Source organism: Lepidochelys kempii, chromosome 12 (assembly GCF_965140285.1).
Source record: "Lepidochelys kempii isolate rLepKem1 chromosome 12, rLepKem1.hap1, whole genome shotgun sequence".
Taxonomy (NCBI): Eukaryota; Metazoa; Chordata; order Testudines; family Cheloniidae; genus Lepidochelys; species Lepidochelys kempii.
In genome coordinates, this window is record NC_136391.1 from 21,747,201 (window position 1) to 21,760,728 (window position 13,528).

The 13,528-nt window shown below is 37.8% G+C and overlaps 1 protein-coding gene across 10 annotated transcripts in view; it reads left to right on the forward strand.

The window, feature by feature from the left end:
• The window catches only part of ZNF536 (zinc finger protein 536), a 403,720-nt gene that overhangs the window by 129,343 nt on the left and 260,849 nt on the right, over positions 1-13,528 (forward strand). The window contains exon 1 of one of the 10 annotated variants that reach the window (XM_078848117.1): positions 9,873-10,023. The exons of the other annotated variants lie outside the window; for them this stretch is intronic. The gene's annotated coding sequence lies outside the window, so the exon portion shown is untranslated. Of the gene's footprint in view, positions 1-9,872; positions 10,024-13,528 lie in introns of those variants that run through there. 10 annotated transcript variants of the gene reach the window in all.

Genomic DNA, 13,528 nt, shown 5'->3' on the forward strand with positions numbered 1-13,528 from the left:
TGTTTTTAACTGAGAACGTTTTTTCCTGTTAAATTTTGGATGCTCTGTTGTGTAAAAAGTCAATGGCAAAACTCTTACTGATTTCAATGGCAAATCTCTCAATAGATCCAAAATATGTGAGTTTGGGGAATAATTTATTTGATTCAGAAATTATCTGTGAGCAGATCGGCATTTTCTTATTTCTTTATTGTTTGAAATTGTTTGCAATCTTCACTGAGTAATGCTTGGTCTGCTAATTGTTTGCATGACAAATAATTTGTGAATATTCACAATGATGGTTAGTTACAGTAGTGACGTGGTATTATTTCAGTTTCCTGAGTGACTAATATATGTAACTGGAAGCAGATGCCCAACCGAATTTATTCTCAAGGAAAATCCATATGTTACATAGACTCAAAAACTCAACCCCCTTCTTGGGGTTTGGCTTCATTAACAAAGAAAAGAAATAACATAAAGATCAGCTCAGGCCCTCTCCATAGCCTTGGCTGCTTCTCGGGATTGCATTTTAGGGCTTGTCTGTAAAGCCGGTTACTGCACTGTAAACTAGGGTGTGAATCTGCAGTATAGCTCTGACTTCAGTGGTGCCAGGATTTCACCCTCACTCTCTCTAGAAAGCCATTCTAAACTCCATATATTCTGTTGGGATTATGTGCCACCCATTTCACTGGGACTAATTTAACCCTTTCCCAGCAGAATCCACACCTGCTAACGGGGCGGAATGGTTCAAGCAAATACCACCAGCCTGTTAAACTAACCAACACATTTGTTAATTGACAAGACAATATACAATTCAAAATTCACTTTTGGCAAATATTCAGGTACTGGTACTCACAATTCACTTTTCATAAGTGTTCAAGCTAGCAAAGATGGTTTGCTGGAATATTAACAGATCCAAATCAAAAGGGCAATATAATACAAAATTATTGAAAATATGAATGAATATGAATGGGAAATGTTTTAGAATACTTGCCCATCTCTGACAGGTTTCAGAGTAGCAGCCGTGTTAGTCTGTATTCGCAAAAAGAAAAGGAGTACTTGTGGCACCTTAGAGACTAACAAATTTATTTAGCATATGCTTTTGTGAGTAGCTCACGAAAGCTTATGCTCAAATAAATTTGTTAGTCTCTAAGGTGCCACAAGTACTCCTTTTTGCCCATCTCTAAAGTTTTTGTTTGGGTTTCACTGAATCTAGATTCTTTGTAGGGGCCAACAGCAACACTGTTATGCCTCCCAGACCTATTTGTGTTGAAGGACATAAATTTTAAGCAAGACTTGGATTTACTATTGGTCCTTTTACCTTGACATAATTGCCACTGAGCAGAATAGCGCATTCTAGCTATCCACATTCTACTGGATTTATATTTAATTTTGGTGCCCCCTTGTCCTTCTTTAGGTACACACTAGAACATTCACCTAGCCACAGATTTTTTTCAGAGCTGCTGAGCACCCTCAACTCCAGCTGACTTGAATAGAAGTTGAGATGCTCAGCACCTCTGAAAATCAGACGCAGTGGCTGATGCCACCAATTGAGATTGTAATTTGCATAATTGATAAAGAGTACAACTATGCTTTTCTTAGTATCCTCATACAGAATTTTCCTTTTCTTTACCACGTCCACTTAGCAATGATCCTGCCAGATAGGGTGCAACATTGTCTTTTGGAAAAGAAGCCTCCCTGCCCCACTAGGCCACAGTGCAGTAGCTGTTGAATCCAGACTGTTTTCTTTCCAAAGTAAATGAACACTGGTTCTGATCAACAAATGATGATGATTGTTAGTATGGGTTTAACCACACCTTATATAAGTTACCCAAACTCCTTGGATATGCAACATTAGGCAGGCAGTTTCATCAGATCAGGTGACATTTTTGTCTCACTTTTACAGTGTGAAACATTGCCCCAGGCCCAGAAATGGATCTTATACAAGGTTAGGCAATAGACAAGCAACCTAGACAATCTGAAAAAAATATTGCAATCAAATAATAGGAGACCCTAAACTATTTCACTTGACACTTGCATGGTTGTGGTGTGTTTTCGAAGCAGTGTGGACTGAGCACAGGACTGAGAGTTCTAGTTTTCACTCCATTAGTAACACATTGTGAGTGACATTCTGGAGAAATGCATAGTGCTCAAGTAATCAGGCTACATCTAGCTATCTGTGCACTAGAGTAGTAGACTCTGTCATTTCCTGCCTCTTATTCAGGGTTTGCAGCCACAAGATCTGTGTAAGTGTGGATTCAGTGATCTCCTTCTGATCAGTCCTCACTGCTTCCCTCTGTGACACATGTTCACCTCCTGAAGGCTCAGCGGGTACAGAATGAGCTATTGTGCTCATGGGTTTCTGTGAAGCACTTTGGATGGTTTTGCGTTAGGTGAATTTCATCTTGTGTGTGTCTAGGCAGGGCAGGTAACCTCACAGTGTCTATTTTCCGTTTGTAGCATGTGGATAATTATACTTATCTACCCCACATGGGTGTTGTGATGACTAATTAGTTAATGTCTGTTCAGCACTTTTATCATACACAGCACTATATAAATACTAAGCAGTTTTTGCTGTAATTATTATTATTTCTTATTATTTGTTGCTCTTTAAATAAAGGACTTTGATGATTTAGTGGGAGTTTTGCCTCCGTAAGCATGGCATGATTGGTTCCTAGACTTAAGTGTTTCAAACGAGGGCTTATATTTTTATAGTGAATAACATAGTTTTATGCTAATATTAGTTGATTAGTAAACCTATTTGAAAAGTAGCACTTTTGTGCATGCATGGCAGTCTCAAAATCAGTCCAATTCAAAATGTTTTAGTTCAAAATATCCCTCAAGTGACACACTGAAGAAATCTACTGGCATAATGTAGTAATAAACCATAATACATTGTATGTTAGTTGACTATTAGTGCATGCTTTGGGTGTGTTGTGAGCATTAGAAAAGGTTCAGTTGGCCAGTGGGAAAATGACTTTAGACATCAGTGGTTGAACTAGAGCCACGTGAAATTCAATAATGTGCTGTTCATGTCAAACTTTTTTCCAAACTTTCTTTCCTTCTGTGGTTCAAAGCTCCTGAATTTTAGATTTCTTGAATCCAAAGATTAAGTGACTCATCTGAAACTGAGACTCCTGAGGGCTTAATCCGTTAAGGAGACTTGGTCAGTGTGGCAACACCTAATGTTTAGGTGTGCTGCCAGCTAACAGAATCCACAGCCCAAAGAATGAATTGCCCAGTTTCTGCTGTACAATGCATGGGAAGAGTTAGGTGCTGAAGAATGGAATCCACAAAATGCCAACAAGCTAAGTGAGAAGCCACCTGAGCAAGTCAATAAAAACTGCGTAAGTCCCCCAAGGGAGTTAGGCGCCTTAACCCATTCTCACAAAAATGAGGAGGAGGAGGAAGAGTCAGTGGTTGTGGTGGCAGTCCCCTGCTTTGTAACTCTTAGTCCACTGGTTAGAGCACTTCTTTGGAATATAGGACACTCAAGTTCAAGTTCCTGTTCCAATTAATTTTTAAATTATTTATGTTCCAGTGAATATTATTTTACAAAGTAGGACAGATTCCATTGGCTAGGACACTCTCTTGAGAGCTGGGAGACTTGGGTTCAAATCCTTGCTGCATGTAAGGCAGAGTGAGAAATTGAACTTGAGCCTTGGACATTCTGGATGAGTGCCCTGACCACTAGGCTAAAAGTTATGCATAGGGAGGGAAAAGGTGTTTTGTATGGGGCCAATCTGTTAGGAGGCTTCTGAGTTTTCCTACCAGCTTGGACCCTGGAGGTGATACAGGCAGGGGAATTTCCTACTTTGATGATTTCTTTGGAGCTAGGCATGAGTTAGATGCCAAGGCACCAAGACAGAGGCAGTGTGCGCATGCCCAGGGGCAGATTTTTAGGTACCTAAGGAACTTTCAGCATCTACAGGGTTAGGTGGCAGCCGAGCTTGGGTTTTGAGGATCCAGATTTTGGATTTAGGCACATAAGTGGTAGTTAAGCACCTAAATCCCTTTGGGGCTCTACCCCTGAGTTTCATATACTTTGCTGTGGCAACGATAAGTCTACTCAGGTTCACGCATGCATTGTGAGCCTTGGCAGAGTTTCACTTGGCTTTGGGTTTCTGAAGAAAGTTCTAAGCAAAGACATACTCGAGTCTGAGAATCCTACCTTTTACACTAGGGAACTCAAATAAACTAAACCCAGATCTCTAGCTTTCTTGTATCCCCAGCATGTACTCAGCTTGTCCCTCAGTGTCTTCTCTGGAGCGGACTCTCCATGTGGAGAGCTCTCCCCTCCCACTTGGAGAAGGGCCCAGTCCTCAGTCTCCTCCATAGGAGGAGGATGGTCCTCCTATCCAAGAGTACTGTGGAGCCCTCTTCATAGAGTCTGAGGTCAACATGTGGGGGGGAAGGCGTGGAGACCGGGTAGGCCAGGCCAAGGGGTAGATGAGTTAGGGGCACTGTTGGGCCCATCTGCACATCATCCACACTCTGGTCTACTGAGAATCCCAGGAAAAGGTAATGCAGCCTAAGGGTGTACTGTGTTTACCCTGAAGCCTCCCCTCGGGGTCCAGAGTTTGGTGCAGCCAGGGGAAAATTCCTGGTAGCATGGCTCCAATTGGGTAATGCTGCTATGTATGTCAGAGCTGGAGTTAAGCATGGGGCCTCTGTGAGAATGACCCTGACTGACTTTGTGGATTTCTGGTGATCTGCAGTCTTGTCTGTTAGGGCCAAATAATGTACCCCTAGTCAATGGTGTGATGTGACTAATTAGCCACTGGGGAATCCTCTTGGGTATTTCCTTCCTTTCGGCCTTTCCGATGGTGGTTTTTTTGTTTTGGTTTGGTTTTTTGTGGTAAGGGATGATCTGGTCCCTGGAACAAGCGTGAATAACTTTATGATGGCTTTATTTTGTCTGAGTTACCTGGCCTGTAAGGGGTGAGTTTCAGGCTGTTATGCCTGTTGCTTTCTGAGGGTTTTGTGGTTGAGAACAAGCTTGGGGGAAAGATCACTCTTCTCTTTGATGGGGTTACTTTGAAAAATATATTTATGGGGTGAGTCTGCTGGGAAGGCAGAGTTTGGAACAGTCAAGATTGACGTGGTCCCAGTAAGACTGTATGGAGATGCATATCTGAGTTCTTTGGCAAAACTCCCATGAGCTTCCACACAGGAATGGGGCCAGTATTACACAGCTATTAGGCTTCAGTGAATATCAACTTAAAAGAGATTCTGTCTGAATAATTCTAAATTAAATGTCTAGTTAAGTACACTTAGGATATTTATTTTTAAGTGTGACCAAATTCTATTCCTCTAGCTGTGCATGCGTACATGCTCACTGCAATACTTACCTTATGATTTTCACATGAATTCACCTATGCATTATGCCTGGCAGCTATACAGATATCCATTTATGTGATCCATAATCTGTTTATTAGTGTTTTAGTACCTTGTTGCTATTAAGGTCAGTCAATTTAAGTTCCAACTATATGAAGTTAAATTTCAAAAGCATTTTTGTAAACTTAAGTTAAAAACTAAAAAAAATGTTTGCTTAAAATCTGTTGTAAAGGTGGGTGAAATCCTGGCCCCATTGAAGTAAATTGGAGTTTTAGCATTGATGTCAATGGAGCCAAGATTTCACCCAATATATTTTGAAGTATTAGCATTATTTCTACCACTTACAAAGTAGAGAGATTATATATTTTATTTTTTTTATTTCAGTAATACCTGCAAAAACTATTTTAAACAACAAATGCATGAATGTGTCATCCATAGGGAAACAGTTTCAGGCTGTGAATATCCGTTTCAGTTCATACATGAGATTGTAACATGCAAAAATTTATCAGGATGGTACTATCAGTACCCCAGTAAGTGAGTGTGAGTGAAGGTTGCTTTGGCTTGGGAAATAAGCATTAAAATGAAAGCCAACACCTCTCCCCCACTGAGTTATAAAAGATGATTTATGTGATTATTGTCTGTCTGTACAATAAGATAAGGAGATTCTCCAATGGCAGAAGGTGTGTGCAAGAAATTGAATATTATTTGCCTGTATCTCTTCTGTAATTCTTCAGCAATTTTTAGCGGGGAACCAATCCCAGAATTTCTTCAGTGAACATAGTTGGGGAAAAAAAGTGATCCACTTTCAGTTTAAGAGAAAATACCCTGTAATCGGCTGAATTGCTATGATAGAAAGTTTATTATTATGGGTATATAAACTAGCTGGGGGCTTAAACACTGAGCAGCTGGATAATTGAGCTAGCTCCTGGATCCAATTAAAAAAATCTATGTTGTGCCCACAGTAGGGGAATGGTCATAGCTGAGAAACTACTATATATTAGATTCTAACACACCTGTGGCATGTTCACTGTTATAAACAGTATGGCTTATAGAGCATTAAATCCTCTCATTATTGCCTTATATAAGACAGACATTTCAAGCAGTTCCACATTTATCTGAGATTACCAGTTAAACTCATTAAAAAGCATCTATGACTTGCTCGTTCAATTGGATGTTGTCAGGATTTTAGTGTACTTCACCATCCACGACAGTGTCTTTGATTAGTGAAATTATACTTTTTGGGAAGACTTTCTCTAACTTAATTATGATTCTTTGTAAAGTCAGTATATTTTACGATTTTGGGTATTCAACTATTATACCGTGTGTCAATCTAAAATAAAACTATGTGTTTTGGGCTTTTTTTGTTTTTGTTTGTTTGTTTTTGGATTTTTTTGTTTTATTTTTGGGGATGGGGATTGGAAGAAATGCATCATAAATATTTTGGGCTTTAGCGAAGTTCAGTCTCTGACAGTGATCACAAATGATTGTACTATGCTATTGGTTACTGGTGAAATACATTGTTTGGAAATCTCTATCATTAATATTTCCTTTTAATTTATATCAAACTACTGAACAGGAAAACTTAGACTCAAAACGTGGTAACTCTGTCTCACTGCTACTCTCATCTTCTCTTTCTGATTCTTTCCATATGTTTATTACACTCGGTGCATCTTGCCTCAAATTTGTACCCAGTCCTGAAAATAGGTACACATGTGAGTAACCTTACTCAGGTGGGTAGTCCCACTGAACTCAGTGGGGCTATTTGCATGAGTAAAGCTACTCACATGGGTAAGTTGTGTTTGCAGGTCCAGGGTCTTAAGTTGTAAGCTGTCCAGGACAGGGACTGTCTCATATTAGCAGGTTGTTCTGTGCCTCGCCAGAGTGAAGCCTAGCCCTAACTGAGATCTCTAGATACCACAGTTATACAAATAATAATACTAGTTAACATCATTTTTGTCCACAAATCAATCAAAGAAATGAAGGCAGCAGACCTAACGAATATGCTTGTCTTTTGTATATATATAAAAGTTGTTTGCTGAAATATTTAACCATTGTTGCAACAATCATCAATATTAATACTTATCAGCAACATGTTAACCAAGCCAGCAGATAAAACATCTGTTAAAAAGAAGTAGGAAAAGAGGAATAATAGGCTTGTGGAATATTAATACTGTCCAGATATTTATTGTTAAGCACTTATTTTGTCTGTGTTTATTTTCAATAATCAACTGTAATATTACTTTGCAAAAACCTGTAATTGCTTCTTAATTTCAAATCCCGGTTCTTTTGTGCTGTATACAAAGGTAGTATATTTCTGTATTTATTGTTCACAGCACTCTGTGTAAAAAATCATGTTCATTTCAAGAAGCTGTTATGGTATTGATTCTGGTAAAGACTTCCATTAACTGACCAATCTAAATCTCATAAGTGATGTCAGGATAGTTACGCATTTGCTTGGTTCAAGTATTCAGCCATTATGTTAGAATGCAGGCAGTGTCTGAATATGGCTGTTAAATTATTTCTAAATACTGAACCAGAACAGCTTAACAGTTCTGCAGTTTGAGACTGACACAAAAATGACAATCTGCCACCTCTTTGTTTTTTAAATATTAACGTTGTATTGGGATAGTATTTTTGGAGTAAAAACCTGTGGCACGAGAGGATAAGTGACATAAACAAAGGCAGCTGGGCTGCATGAAATAATGGAACAATAAGGCCCTTACAGCCGTTCTCATCACTCCAGTATGTTAATTAGCATTCTGTTGTGGCCGCAACACTGAAAACATGTAATCTGTATTGGTGTACTGTACAGCTGTGAACACACATTCGTTTTTGTTAGTCCCTAGAGTTAGACTTGCCATTGGCATATGTGTGTGGGCCAAAAGTCAAACTATCACCACTAAAATAGCATACTATAGAAGCAAAATATACTTTCCCTTTTCTTCTTCTTTTTATTTTTCATGGTAACCTGTGATGTAATCTGGTGATACAGCATCTGTCTCACTTTCATTCGCCCCCCTCGGCCCCAGATATATTTAAGGGCAACATAATCATTTGAGATAAATGATTCAGGCAGTAAATGTGCTATAAGTAATCCAGTTAAAAAGAAAATCGTACTCCTAAATAGAATGTTAAAAAAATCCTCCGTAAAGAACTATATTGGTATATCATATAAGTTTTTGTGGTGAAAGCTAATTCATAAAATTAAGGTCTAGAAAATAAAAAGGGGTATATTTGGGGGAAAGAAAGTTGAGAGATAGTCTACAGTGCATTGATGAGTACTATTGCATCAGCACGGGACTTGTATTTTATTTTGATGCAAGCACCGTCAAATAATCAACATAAATAATTAAGAAAACGGTGAAAAGATATAACATTCTTATCCACTTTTTGGAGAGTTTTCAGTAAAGTCAGAATCCCAACCTACTATGTCCATGTTAAACTTTATTTGTCAGAAGCTGGAGTTGGTTATGTGATGGAGATTTGATGGGCGTTCATTCAGCCTTTGAAGTGGCTTGAATTTCTCTGTAACACTTCTGAAATCTGTTAAGTACACTTACCCCTTCTTTTGGAAGTATTTACCTTGGAAACTTACCTTTTGGAGCATAAATTAGATTTTGAATTAAATAATATGATTTCTAGCATTTTCTTTTAAGCATACCTTTACACAGTGGATATTCAGTTGTCAAAGCTATTTGCCAGCCTCCATTTATTACTGCATTGTGATGATCTTGGTGTTCAAAATAAGACTAGGAAATATTTTTCTTAGAAAATAACTTGCAGTGCTCTTGGGTGAATACATCCTTTATCCATACTCAGATGATAAGAGTGAAGGTTTAGCTCATATTTCTACACTAATCTACTTCAAACTTGATCTTGAAAAATTACCCTCATTGCACAAAGAAAATGCAGCATTTAAGTCACCGTGCTGATCAAATTTTGTTCTGCTTTTTTGACTGTGGAGGGAACAAATTGTTTGGTGATTCTGTGATGTGAACCAGTGTCCACTGCGGAATGGAGTGAGGATTTTTTTAAAAAAAAAACAAACCCTCCCATCATTTTTTAACTCAAGTAGAATATAACTCTGTAATGAGGCAGTCAGATATATTATGGTAATATTGTATTTATATGCAAGGTATAAAAAGTTACACAAAACATTTAGCCTGATACTTTATGCTGCTATTATTTGACAATGTGATTATTTAGATTTCATATATTATTATTACTTTTATGTATGGAAAGAAAAAAATCAGGAATGGCTCTTTAAAAAATCAGCAGATATAAACTGTGCTCTGTCATTAGAAAAGAATAAGAACAAAAATAAATGTTAGTATCTCGCTTCAAATTTTTCTTCAGAGTGGTAAAAGTATATAATTAATAGAAGAATTTTAGCTCCAGATGTGGCTATACTATAATAGAGCCTTATAAATGCTACAGAAAGAAAAATTGCTTGGAACGAATGAGAACCAAATCAAGAGCACACCTGGGTTTGACAAAGATTGCATTTACTGACTGCTGTGCTATCACATTACAGAGAAAGACCAAGTCTTTGGGAGCAGCTGTAGAGAAAGGCCTGGCAAATCTGCATGCAAATAGCAGCACATTGTTAACTTAATCAGATGCTGAGGAAAAGATGTGCCAGACCATGAGGATGATCTATAAACAAGTACAGAGTCCAGAGAGATTGTGAGGGCTAGGCAGATTGAAAAGGTATACCACAAGGATTCTGTCCTTGGGTCATATTCTCTTCTTTTATGTTGTCTGAATGTTACTGCCATTCAAGCTATCATAATGTTTGTTATACCTCATTGTCGTAAATTTGTCAAATAGTGCTTGATTTATTCTTTGCAAAGATATAAATACTTTCTTATTAGTTCAGGAGTTTGGTAGCTCTTTGTTCTACAGTGGTATAGATATGGGTATTTTCTGAAGGAAACCGTGTATGACTCCATAACTCCAGTTAAATAATATTAGTGTTTAAATGTCTGGGTATATTGAACTAAGAAATAGTGCAGCATACTATACAAAGGAGAAAAAAAAGAAAGTAGCTTTCTATAGAGTGAAGTACCCTGATTAAATCCTTCCTTAAGAAAAAGTTGAAGACACCTGCTATTCGTATTATATATTAATGCTAATGGGAATATATGTTTAAAGTCTACTCCATCTTTAAGTCTAATATCATAAAAAAATAAAGAAGTAATACTATTTAATCACCCACAGCTTAATAGTGCCTTAGTTGTTTACTGCCATTGCACTAATTGCTCTGTACTAATGTGTTTTTGTGTGATTTCCAGTAGTGCTAAAAGAACTGAGATCCATAACCAATTAAAAATAGTGTTTTTATGTTTAAAATATATCTGTTGTAGAGTAGCAAACAGAAGTATTTAAAAAAAAAACAAGAAAGATTTGCCATAAGCATAGCTGCAGAGGAATAGGTAATTTTTATTGCATATTTTGCACAGTGACAATGGATAAACTAATGGACTAAAGGGCAAGCTAAAGAAACCTAAGTATTTTATACTGTGGGCCAGATTTTTCTCTCATACTGGTATAAATCAGGAGTAACTTTATTAAAGACAGTGGAGTTACACCATGGTAAATGGGAGGAGAATCAGGCCTTCTGTTTCTGCAAATATCCTGACTTTTTATTTTTGGTACTATAACTTTTAAAATTCAAAACACATAGACACACTCCCCACTCCCCCCACCCCATATATAAATACTTCAGTTAGGTCTGATACAGGGAGAACAATACACAACAAGGAGACCGCAGTATCTAGCACTGTTATATAGGCAATTCAAGTTTGGGAAGGTGATTTGGATCCCAGGCTATATAGTAGAATTTGTGACAGAAATGATGTACGCAGGCTTGTAGGGGAGGAAGCAACACCATTTATATACTGTACCATACCCTGCCAGAGGGTTAATTGAGTAACGTTGTTGGTTCCAGAAGAAGCTAACTGCCTGAGATAGGGCACTGAAGTGGAGGCTGTCAGGGTGAGGGAGGTGAGGGGAAATTGGACATAATAGCATTAATAATAATAATTAAAACCTAAGTAACAAAAGAATGCATAAATAATATTTCAGTCTCTTGCTTTTTATTGCAGAATTAATATTCATATGGATGATATCTAAGCTATTCAGTATGATACTGACAAGACAAAAGCCACATTGTAGTGGGTTACATAGTTTATTACAACATGTTTGTTTCTGTGAATTTGGACCAGCTGAAAACAAACCATTAGTACAACTGAATTTTCTGTTGCCAGGCCTTCCATACAGGGTCCTTTATCAGCCTGGGATCCATACACTTACAGAGCGAGGACTTCACCTTATATAGGGGGAGATAATGAGATCAATTAGATTCTCAGCCATTGAACTGTAGACAGCTGTTGGTGCATAATAATCATCATTAGAGATGGGTGAATGTGGGATACGTGATTCACCAGACTACCCACAGGTATTTTGAAAATGCCAGATTTAACTCTTGAGTACTTGAGGCCAACATTTTCTCTGCCATCTCTCCTGGGACTATTGCTCATGAAAAAGGCACATTTCAGAGAATAGACTGGTGAGCTGTTACTCAGGGATGGAGGAAGTTGGGTAGGTAAAACTTACCAGTAGGTAGAAAGGAACCTTTCTCTTCAGTGCTACATGAAATTTCTGAACCTGCTAAGCCCATTATTAACCAAAATCATTTAAAACTATATCAGCTATTCTTCTCAGGTTTTGTTCTATTTTCTGTATGTTCACTACAATTTCTATCATAAAAGTGTATCCCTTTTAAGACTGATTAGATCCTCTCTTGGTGCATCCCAGACTTTCGGGGTCACCAACTAGAAAGTTTTTTTTTTTCCTGTTTCCTTTTGCTCCAACTTATTAACCCATACCCTATCTGCCCAGAATATTCTAAACTATATTATAAAGGCCTGATCTGGAATTGCTTTTTGGATCATGGGCAATTTAACCTCATCCATGTTTTGTTTTTAACCTCTGAGTGTGCCCATCACCCTTTAAACACTCACTAGTACCTTTAATACATGCAGTCATTGCTCTGTGGTCTGCACCATTCCTGTATTTTCCTTTTCCTTTTTTAAAGCCTGGTAGACTCTTAGTAATAATTGCTCACACTGTGTAATTTGTATATATAAAAAAGGTCTCTAATAGACTCTCTTTTTATCCTTGTACATCAGAACATTCCCCATGTTATGTATCTGTATTTGTGAGTACTTTCTAACTAGGACCCTGTGTGTAGATACTGAGGGCTGTAAATCAAATAAGATAAATTAAATATATATTAAGTAAGCTTTGGTTCAGTACCATAGGAAAATATTGTTCTTCTTTCACTAGAATTTCCCTTTCATTTTCATCTTTTAAAGTAAACTTAGGAGTACCTTTTCAAAGTGACACAATTTAATTTAACTGTAGGAAACCTATTAATATCTCCTGGAGTTAAATGGTTAAATCAGCATGGCCTAGATGGAGTAATGAGAATGAGAGAGGGAGTCAGGAACTTGTGAATTCTAATCCCAGCTACGCCTGTGACTCATGATATGTCCCAGGGCCCTTAACCACCTCTATTTTTTTTCCTCGGGACAAATCCTCTGCTGATGTGAGTGTAACTCTTGTTGAAGTCAGCGGAGGTTCAGCTGCTTATGCTAGCAGCAGATTTGGCCCTAATTTGGAAAGTACAGTACTTACGTATCTTGCAGGTTATTGTGAGGATTAATTAGTTAATGTTTGTACAGCACTCTGAATATATAAAGTGCTGCATAAGTGCTTAGTAATATTATTATTAAGTCCCCATGCATCACTTATTTACTTTTAATATCAGAGCAGACTATGGTTTTTGCTTTTGTGGACTAATAGAGCTAAGAAAGGAAGGAATAATACAGCTTACCATGGATCCAACAACTAGCAAAACAAAGTCTTATTGGCAAAATATGTTGCATACAATATGTACACAGATAATATTCAGGTGACATCACAGAGTCCTGATATACAAATATTTATCTGTTTGCAAAGGGAATCCCAGCTTTAGAGCCCAATCCTGCACACAGTATTCTTGTGAGAACTCTGAGAGTTCTCATGAATAAACATATTTGCAAGAGTAAGGTTGTGTAGGGTTGGGGTCTAACATGGGGAGATTAAATTACTTCTTGACCTTATTGATATATGGCCCAGCTCTCCTTGAGAGGAGCAACCCCCTAGCTGC